The sequence below is a fragment of the Gracilinanus agilis genome, chromosome 2, assembly GCF_016433145.1.
Source record: "Gracilinanus agilis isolate LMUSP501 chromosome 2, AgileGrace, whole genome shotgun sequence".
Taxonomy (NCBI): Eukaryota; Metazoa; Chordata; class Mammalia; order Didelphimorphia; family Didelphidae; genus Gracilinanus; species Gracilinanus agilis.
The window spans coordinates 684,986,534-684,997,099 of NC_058131.1; positions in this window are offsets into that span (position 1 = coordinate 684,986,534).

The window sequence follows — 10,566 nt, forward strand, 5'->3', positions numbered from 1 at the left end:
TTAGTTGCATTGGTGTGGTAGTTTTGAGTCTATATCCAAAATCATGTCTGCCTCAACCCATGTGTTCAAGCAGTTGTTTTTCTTCTGTGTTTCCACTCCTGCAGTTCTTCCTCTGAATGTGGGTAGCATCTTTTCCATAAGTCCCTCAGAATTGTCCTGGGTCATTGCATTGCTGCTAGTACAGAAGTCCATTACATTCTATTTTACCACAGTGTATTGGTCTCTGTGTACAATGTTCTTCTGGCTCTGTTCCTTTCACTCTGCATCATTTCTTGGAGGTCTTTCCAGTTCACATGGAATTCCTCCAGTTTATTATTCTTTTGAGCACAATAGTATTCCATCACCAGCATACACCACACATTTGTTCAGCCATTCCCCAATTGAAGGACATACCCTCCTTTTCCAGTTTTTTGCCACCGTAAAGAGCGCAGCTATAAATCTTTTCATACAAGTCTGTTTATCTATGATCTCTCTTTGGGCTACAAACCCAACAATGGTATGGTTGGATCAAAGGGCAGGCATTCTTTTATAGCCTTTGAGCATAGTTCCAAATTGCCTTCCAGAATTGTTGGATCAGTTCACAACTCTACCAGCAATGCATTAATGTCCCAATTTTGCCACATCCCCTCCAACATTCATTACTCTCCCCTGCTATAATTTTAGACAATCTGCTAGGTGTGAGGTGATACCTCAGAGTTGTTTTGATTTGCATTTCTTTAATTATTAGAGATTTAGAACACTTTCTCATGTGCTTATTGATTCTTTTGATTTCTTTACCTGAAAATTGCCTATTCATGTCCCTTGCCCATTTATCAATTGGGGAATGGCTTGATTTTTTATACAATTGATTTAACTCCTTGTATATTTGAGTAATTAGACCCCTGTCAGAGTTTTTTGTTAAAGATTTTTCCCCTATTTGTTGTTTCCCTTCTGATTTTGGTTGCATTGTTTTTGTTTGTACAAAAGCCTTTTAGTTTGATATAATCAAAATCGTTTATTTTACATTTTGTAATTTTCTCTAACTCTTGCTTGGTTTTAAAATCTTTCCTTTCCCAGAAATCTGACAAGTATACTATTCTGTGCTCACCTATTTTACTTATAGTTTCTCTCTTTATATTCAAGTCATTCGCCCATTCTGAATTTATCTTGGTGAAGGGTGTGAGATGTTGATCTAAACCTAATCTCTCCCATATTGTTTTCCAAATTTCCCAGCAGTTTTTGTCAAATAGTGGATTCATGTCCCAAAAGTTGGGCTCTTTGGGTTTATCATACACTGTCTTCCTGATGTCATTTACCCCAAATCTATTCCACTGATCCTCCCTTGTGTCTCTTAGCCAGTACCGTACCGTTTTGATGACTGCTGCTTTATAGTATAGTTTAATATCTGGTACTGCTAGGCCACCTTCCTTCACATTTTTTTTCATTATTTCTCTTGATATTCTTGATCTTTTGTTATTCCAAATGAGCTTTGTCATAGTTTTTTCTAATTCAGTAAAAAAGTTTTTTGGTAGTTTGATAGGTATGGCACTAAATAGGTAAATTAATTTGGGTAGAATGGTCATTTTTATTATGTCAGCTCATCCTACCCATGAACAATCAATGCTTTTCCAATTGTTTAGATCTAGTTTTAATCCTTTGGAAAGTGTGTTTTATAGTTGTTTTTGTATAATTCCTGTGTTTGTTTTGGTAGATAGATTCCTAAGTATTTTATGTTGTCTAGGGTGATTTTAAATGGTGTTTCTCTTTCTACATCTTGCTGCTGTGATGTGTTGGAAATATATAGAAATGCTGATGATTTATGTGCATTTATGTTGTATCTTGCAACTTTGCTAAAGTTGTTGATTATTTCTACAAGCTTCATAGTTGATTCTCTAGGAATTTTTAAGTAGACCATCATATCATCTGCAAAGAGTGATAGCTTGGTCTCCTCCTTGCCTATTTTGATACCTTCAATTTCTTTTTCTTCTCTAATTGCTACTGCTAGTGTTTCTAGTACAATGTTAAATAATAGAGGTGATAATGGGCATCCTTATTTCATGCCTGATCTTATTGGGAAGGCTTCTAATTTATCCCCATTGCATATGATGCTTGTTGATGGTTTTAGGTATATGCTGTTTATTATTTTTAGGCAAGGTTCTTCTATTCCTATACTTTCCAGTGTTTTCAATAGGAATGGGTGCTGTATTTTGTCAAAGGCTTTTTCAGCATCTATTTAGATAATCATGTAATTTTTGTTTGTTAGCTTGTTGATATGGTAAATTATGTGGATGGTTTTCCTAATGTTGAACTATCCTTGCATTCCTGGTATAAATCCCACCTGATCATTGTGGATGATCCTCTTGATCACTTGCTGGAGTCTCTTTGCTAGTATTCTATTTAAGATTTTTGCATCTATATTCATTAGGGAGATTGTATAGTATTGGGATTAGTTGCTCTTTGAATGTCTGATAGAATTCACTTGTGAATCCATCAGGCCCTGGCGATTTTTTCTTAGGGAGTTCTTTGATGGCTTATTCAATTTCTTTTTCTGATATGGGATTATTTAGGTATTCTATTTCTTCTGCTGTTAGTCTAGGCAGTTTATATTTTTGTAAATATTCATCCATATCTCCTAAATTGTTATATTTATTGCTATATAATTGGGCGAAATAGTTTTTAATGATTGCTTTAATTTCCCCTTCATTAGAGGTGAGGTCTCCCTTCTCATCTTTGATACTGTCAATTTGGTTTCCTTCTTTCCTTTTTTTTTATTAGATTGACCAGTACTTTGTCTATTTTACCTGTTTTTTCAAAATACCAGCTTCTAGTCTTACTTATTAATTCAATAGTTCTTTTACTTTCGATTTTACTAATTTCTCCCTTGATTTTTAGTATTTCTAATTTAGTTTTCATCTGGGGATTTTTAATTTGCTCACTTTCTAATTTTTTTAAGTTGCATGCCCAATTCATTAAACTCTGCCCTCCCTAATTTGTTAATATATGCACTCAAGGATATAAATTTACCCCTGAGTACTACCTTGGCCGCATCCCACAGAGTTTGGTAGGATGTCTCATCATTGTCATTCTCTTCAATGAAATTGTTGATTGTTTCTATGATTTCTTCTTTGACAAGCTGGTTTTAGAGAATCATATTATTTAATTTCCAATTAGTTTTTGATTTGCCTGTCCAGGTGCCCTTACTAATTATTATTTTTATTGCATTATGATCTGAGAAGGTTACATTTATTATTTCTACTCTTTTGCATTTGTTTGCAATGTTTCTATGCCCTATTACATGGTCAATCTTTGTGAATGTACTATGTGCAGCTGAAAAGAAGGTGTATTCCTTTTTGTCCCTATTTATTTTTCTCCACATATCTATTAAATCTAATTTTTCTAGGACTTCATTCACCTCTCTTACCTCTTTCTTATTTATTTTTTGGTTTGATTTATCTAGATCTGAAAGACGAATATTTAGATCTCCCACTAGTATGGTTTTACTATCTATTTCCTTCTTGAGCTCTGCCAGTTTCTCCTTTATGAATTTGGATGCTGTGCCATTTGGTGCATACATATTAAGCACTGTTATTTCCTCATTGTCTATACTGCCTTTTATCAGGATGTAATGACCTTCCCTGTCTTTTCAAATCATATCTATTTTTACTTTGGCTTTGTCAGAAATCATGATTGCCACTCCTGCCTTCTTTTTCTCATTTGACGCCCAAAAGATTTTGCTCAAGCCCTTTACCTTAAACTTGTGTATGTCCACCTGCCTCATATGTGTTTCTTGTAGACAACATATGGTAGGATTTTGGTTTCTAATCCCCTCTGCTATTTGCTTCCATTTTATGGGTGAGGTCATCCCATTCACATTCAGAGTTATAATTATCAGTCGTGTATTCGCTGACTTTTTGGTATCTTCTAGTTTTACCCATTCTTCTTATACTATTTCCTTTTTTTAATTTAAAAATTTTTTTTATTTTAATCCCTTAACTTATGTGTATTGACTTATAGTGGAAGAGTGGTAAGGGTAGGCAATGGGGGTCAAGTGACTTGCCCAGGGTCACACAGCTGGGAAGTGTCTGAGGCTGGATTTGAACCTAGGACCTCCCGTCTCTAGGCCTGGCTCTCAATCCACTGAGCTACCCAGCTGCCCCCAACACTATTTCCTTTTAAACCAGTAGTTTACTTTGAGCCAGTAACCCTTTTCCCCTCCCTTGATTTACTTCCCTTTCTGCCCCCTCCCTTATTATCCCTTTTTTTATTTTTAAGGCCTGATGAACTCACTCCCCCTTCTTCTTGCCTCCCTTTTTTGACCTCCCCACTCCCCTGCTCCCCTTGGTTTTCCCTTCTGACTTTCTCAGTAGGGTTAGATAGAGTTTTATATCTCAATGAATATAGCTACCCTTCCCTCTCCAGGTTAATTACACTGAGAGTAAGGTTTAAATATTATCTCTTAATGCTCTCTTCCTCTCCTTCTTATAATAGTATTCATCCCTTCCTCTTCCCATGCCCTCTTTATGTGTAATAGAATATCCTATTTCTTCAGGTTTCTCTTGGTATCCTCTACTATTCACCCCCCTCTTTCCCACCACCCCCATATCATTTTAGATCATTTAGTATTCCAACCTCTCGTTATGAATAATTCTTCTAATTACTATAATAGTGAATACTATAATAGTGAATAGAATTCATTACAGAGAATTATACATAACATTTCTCCACATAGGAATACAAATAATTAGATCTTATTTAAGCCCTTAAAGACGCAAATTTAAAAAAATATGAGTTTTCTTACTTTCCCTTCTGTTTCTTATTTATCTTTTCATGTTTCTCTCGATTTTTGTGGTTGGATATCGAACCTTCCATTTAATCCTGATCTTTTCTGTGCAAATACTTGGAAATCTTCAATTTTGTTGAATGCCCAAACTTTCCCCTGGAATTATATAGTCAATTTTGATGGGTAGGTGATCCTTGGTTGTAGACCTAGTTCTCTTGCCTTTCTGAATATCATATTCCAAGCCTTGTGGTCTTTTATCATGGAGGCTGCCAGATCCTGTGTGATTCTGATGGGTGCTCCTTGATATCTGAATTGTCTCTTTCTGGCTTCTTGTAAAATTTTTTCTTTTACTTGGAAGCTCTTGAATTTGGCTGTTATATTCCTGGGAGTTGTCCTTTCAGGGTCTAGCATAGAGGGTGATCTATGGATCCTTTCAATGTCTATATTGCCCTCTTATTGTAGAACTTCAGGGCAGTTTTGCTGAATAATTTCTTTTAGTAAGGAGTCCAAATTTTTATTAATTTCTGCTTTTTCAGGAAGACCATTGATTCTCAAATTGTCTCTTCTAGACCTGTTTTCTTGATCTGTCAATTTCTCATTGAAATATTTCATGTTTCCTTCTATTTTATCAGTCTTTTGACTTTGTTTTATTTGTTCTTGCTGTCTTGAGAGATCATTGGCTTCTCCTTGCCCAATTCTTGTCTTTAGAGACTGGTTTTCTGCTATAAGCTTTTTATTTTCCTTTTCAATTTGGTCTATCCTGTTTTCCTGCTGTTTGATTTTCATCTCCAATTTGCTTATCAATTCTTTTGATTTGGGGGCATCTTTTTCGAATTGCCCAATTCTAGCCTTTAGAGAGTGGTTTTCCTTTTCAACCTCGTCATTTCTGGTCTTTGATTTACTTGCCTCACTTTCAAATTGCAAAATCCTGCCTTTTAAACTATTATTTTCTTGCCAGATCTCTTCCATCTTTCACATAATCTCAGATTTGAACTCTTAAAGACCTTTGACCCGTTTTCATTTTTTTGGGAATGTTTGGATATGGTTACGTGTTTGTTCTCCTCCGCTATTTGCTCTGTTGTCTGGATTTTTTCTGTGTAAAAGTTTTCGAGTGTTAAAGGTTTCTTCTTCATCTTTCTCTTCTGGGGTTTCTGAGTCTGGCTTACTATTGTGAGCTGCGTGCCCTCTCAGCTTTATTCTCACGCCCAGGGTCTGTCTGTGCTCTTTAGACTCCTGAGGTCTCACGTCTAGTTCTTCTCAGGGTCAAGCCTCCTGTTGGTCCCCTTGTTTATTCTTCTGTCTGAAGCTCCTTTAACAGTCTCAGGGCACTGCTTCTACAGTCGTGCACCTCTCTGCACAGGGTCCCCACTCAAGGTCCGCACCTGCACTCAGGATCCGAGTCTGTGCCTGCACTCAGGATCTGTGTCTGTGCCTGCGCTCGGGGTCTGTGTTCAAAGTCTACGTGTTCTTTAGCCTTTTGGGGTCTTAAGTCTTGCTGCTCTCAGGAGCAGGCCCTGGAGCTGCCAATGACTTAATGGGTGCCCCAAACTTGCTCTAACTGTTTTGAGCTGGCTTTGGCACTGTAGGTGGTGTGGGGGACGAGGGGGTTGCTCAGCTCATGTTTTAGTGAGAGCTGTTTCACCCCCTTATAGCACGGAAGTGTCCCAATTCCACGTACCTTCAATATTGCGCCCTGTTGTGGGGTCCCTTCATTAGTCTGGATTTTTTTTATGTCTTCCTGAGGAGTCCTATATGTGTGGGTTAGGAGAGGTCAAGCAGCTGCTTTTTACTCTGCTGCCATCTTAACCCTCCTTACACTATTGAAAGAAAAATAAAAGAAAAACAAATTCCGAATTCCCTCATTGGTTATGTATAAAAATATATGTTTCATTCTCCATCCTAAATCTTTCACATGTCTGTTAGGAGGTAGGTAGTATGTTTCATCAATGATCTTCTGGAATCTTAGATGGTCATCGTATTAATAATTATTCTTTCAGCTTTTCAAATTATTTGTCTTTACAGTATTGTTATTTTATGAATTGTTTCCCTGAGTTTGCCCATTTTATTCTTAACCAGTTTATAAGTCTTCTGTTATTTCATATTGATGTTACTGTAACTTGTTCTCCTAGTACTGCTCTGCACCAGTTCATCTGTCTTTTCATATCTTAGTTTTATTTAATTTTTTAAAAACTGTTTTAGGGGGCAGCTGGGTAGCTCAGTGGAGTGAGAGTCAGGCCTAGAGACAGGAGGTCCTAGGTTTAAACCCGGCCTCAGCCACTTTCCAGCTGTGTGACCCTGGGCAAGTCACTTGACCCCCATTGCCCACCCTTACCAGTCTTCCACCTATGAGACAATACACCGAAGTACAAGGGTTTAAAAAAAAACTGTTTTAGTAACAACTCTAAGACAGAAGAGTAAGGAAAGGACTAGACAATTGGGTTTAAGTGACTTGCCTAGGGTCACACAGCTAGGAAGTGTCTGAGGTCAAATTTGAAACCAGGTCCTCCTAGTTCCAGACTTGGAGCTCTATCCATTGTGCCATGTAGCTTCTCCCTTTCCATATCTTTATAAGATCAGATATTTCCTCATTTCTGATAGCATAATTATATTCCATTCAAAGACCACAATGTATTTCAGCCATTCCTCAAATAATGATCATATCCCTTTAGTTTCCTTTTTTTAACACTCCAAAAAAAGACTTATGTTAATATTTTTGTACATATAGGAGACCTTTTACATTTTCTTTGATCAGTTTTAAGTAAAAACCTAGGAGTAGTATATTTTGACTAAAAAAATTGCATTGGTTAGTCATTTTTGATGTCTGATTCCAAATTACTTTCTCAAATGGTTGTACCTGTTCACAGATCCACCAACAGTGTACCATTGTGCCTGTACTCCCATAATCTCTCTAACATTTATCATTTCCCTTTATGAAGACCTGGGGTCCCTCATTATCAATGTGTTTAAAGAGGACAAACATAATTCTGGGTGACTTTAATGCCAGAATAGGCACAGATTATCAAACATGTCAAGGAGCCCTTGGGAGGAATGAAGTCAGAAACAACAGCAGTGGTTATTTACTACTGAAGACTTGTGTGTCTCATGATTTTCTCATTGTCACCACTGTCTTCTGATTATCTAAACAAAAAATAACTTCATGGTTGCATGCCTGATGTAAACATTGGTATCTAATAGATTATGCCAATGTAAGGAGAAGAGACAGATAACAGTGACATACTTTCCACTTTAAACATTTCCATTCAACGAAAGTGGTGGCCCTTGGAAAACTGTGCATACCCTTTGACTCAGCAATACCACTACCAGGTCTGAATCTCAGAGAGATTAAAAATAGGGGAAAAGAGTGTACCTGTACAAAAATATCTGTAGCAGCTCTTTTTTGTGGTGGCAAAGAACTTGAAACTGAAGGGATGCCCACAAATTAGGGAATGGCTGAACAAGTTATGGTATATACTTGTAATGAAACACTCTTGTGACATAAAAATGAAGATCCCAAAAACCTGGGAAGACTCTTGTGAAGGGATGCAAAGTGAAATGTACAAAATAACAATAATAATGTATGATGACCAACTGTGAATGACTTAACTATTATCAACAAGACAAGGATCTGGGACAACTCCAAGGGATTAATCCACCTACTTAGAAGGAACAGATGGGAGTCTGAATGCATATTGGAACATACTGTTCTTCACTTTATATCCTTCTTGAATTTTTTCTCTCATTTAAGCAATATGTGTCTTGTTTCACAACATGATGAACACGGAAATATGTATTCTATGATAATATGTGTACAACCTATGTCATATTACTTGCCTTCTTGGGGGAAAGGAGGGGAGGGAGGGAGAGAACGTGGATTGTGAAATGTCAGAAAATGAATATAAAAAATTGTATTGACATGTAATCTGGAAAAAAAATGCCTCCAGGCAAGATAACTAGCAGAAGACTTAATGTCAACCCATTAGAGTGTTTCTTGGGAGAACAGTTTGTTATTGATTTGGAGGGAAAAGTGAGTCAACACTTTTGGCAACTAGAACAGAAAAAGAGTGGGCAGCTTTCAGAGATTTGATATACAGTACTGCATTTATTCATCTGGGTCAGAATACTTACAAACATTCAGATTGGTTTGTTGAAAATGATGGGGAAATTCAGAAACTTCTAAATAGAAAAAAGAGAACTCCACAGGGTTTACTAGCAGGATAGCTTGTCTGTCTCTAAGAAAGCAATATTTAACCCCTTAAAAAATAAAGTCCAAATGAAGAGAGATGCAGGATACTTGGATCAGGAAGAAGGCAGATGAAATTTAGTTTTTTTTTTTTTTTTTTTTTTTTTTTTTTGCTGATAGTAACAACCCAAAGCACTTTTATGATGCCTTGAAGGCTATTTATGGGGCAAAGACCTATGCTGCATCTAAGCTCCTCAGTACAAAAGATATGATCCCCAGAGATATAATGTGAACTCTTCCAAAGTGTTCTCAACAGACCACCACCAGTCAATGCTGAAACCATTAACTGTATATGTCAGATAGAAATCAATCCCTCTTTAGTCAAATTTCCAAATTAAGAAGAGATTTTGAATGCCATTAGGCTCCTCTCCTATGGCAAAGGGCCTGGTGCTGTTCCATTCCATCAGAGATTTACAAGGCAGGGGTCCACTGCTCTTACAAAAACTGACTTGTATCTTCCAGGTTATGTGGCAAGAAGAGGTTAGCAGAAGTGGCAGAGAACTGATCTATATTTTCTTGCATTTCAACCTTAGAGGCTACTTCAAGTGTGCAGTCATTTTTAAACAAAATATTGTACACCAACTGTCCTTACACTTTAGTCTTGGCTTTTTAGCCTTTTTGAATTAAACAATCTACTGTCAGTGTGGTAAGGATGATCAAGGATGTCTCCGTTGTCCATCTCTATAAAGGAAATAGGTTGTCTTGGATATGCGGGGTTGATTGGTCTCTCTTGATTGGTCATTGCTGGCATTTTTGTCAGAGTCTTTAGTAGGCTGATCCTTCACCAAGTGTAAGTGCGACTTCAGAAAGGGCCAAGGAACAATTTATATGATATTTGCTGCTCAACAACTCCAGGAGAAATGTCAGACTAGAACAGAGGTCTGTATACAACATTTATTGATCTGACCAAGGCCTTTAATACTATTAGTCTTGAGGATTTGTGGAAAATCATGGAAAATTTGGTTGTCCAGGGAAATTCATCCATATTGTATGTCAGTTCCATGATGACATGTTTGCATGGGTCCTGGATAATAGATGATACTCTCAAGCTTTTCTAGTCATCAGTAGAATGAAGTGATCTGTGTGCTCGCTCCTATGCATTTTAGCATGATGTTTTCATTGATGTAATCAGATGCTTTCAACAATGATGAAAATGACCTCAAGGTGAGCTACCATACTGATGGTAAATTATTTTACTTGAAAAGGCTACAAGCCAAGACTAAACTGGAGGGACAGTTTACATATGACTTTTTGTTTGAAGATGATTATGTACTCAATGCAGCCTCTGCAGCTGAAATGCAGCAGAATATGAATCAACTTTCTGCCATTTGTAATAATTTTTGTCTGACTACCAGCCAGCACCATACTATCTATATGTGGAACTCTTAGTTATTTATAGCAAATGGAGAAATTCTGAGTGCTGTGGACAAGTTCACTTACCTTGGCAGTATACTTCATACACACACACACACACACACACACACACACACACACACACACACACGAAGAGGTCGACCCATACATTGCATGAGCTAGCTTAGTGTTTGGGAGTCTCTGAAGGAAAGTG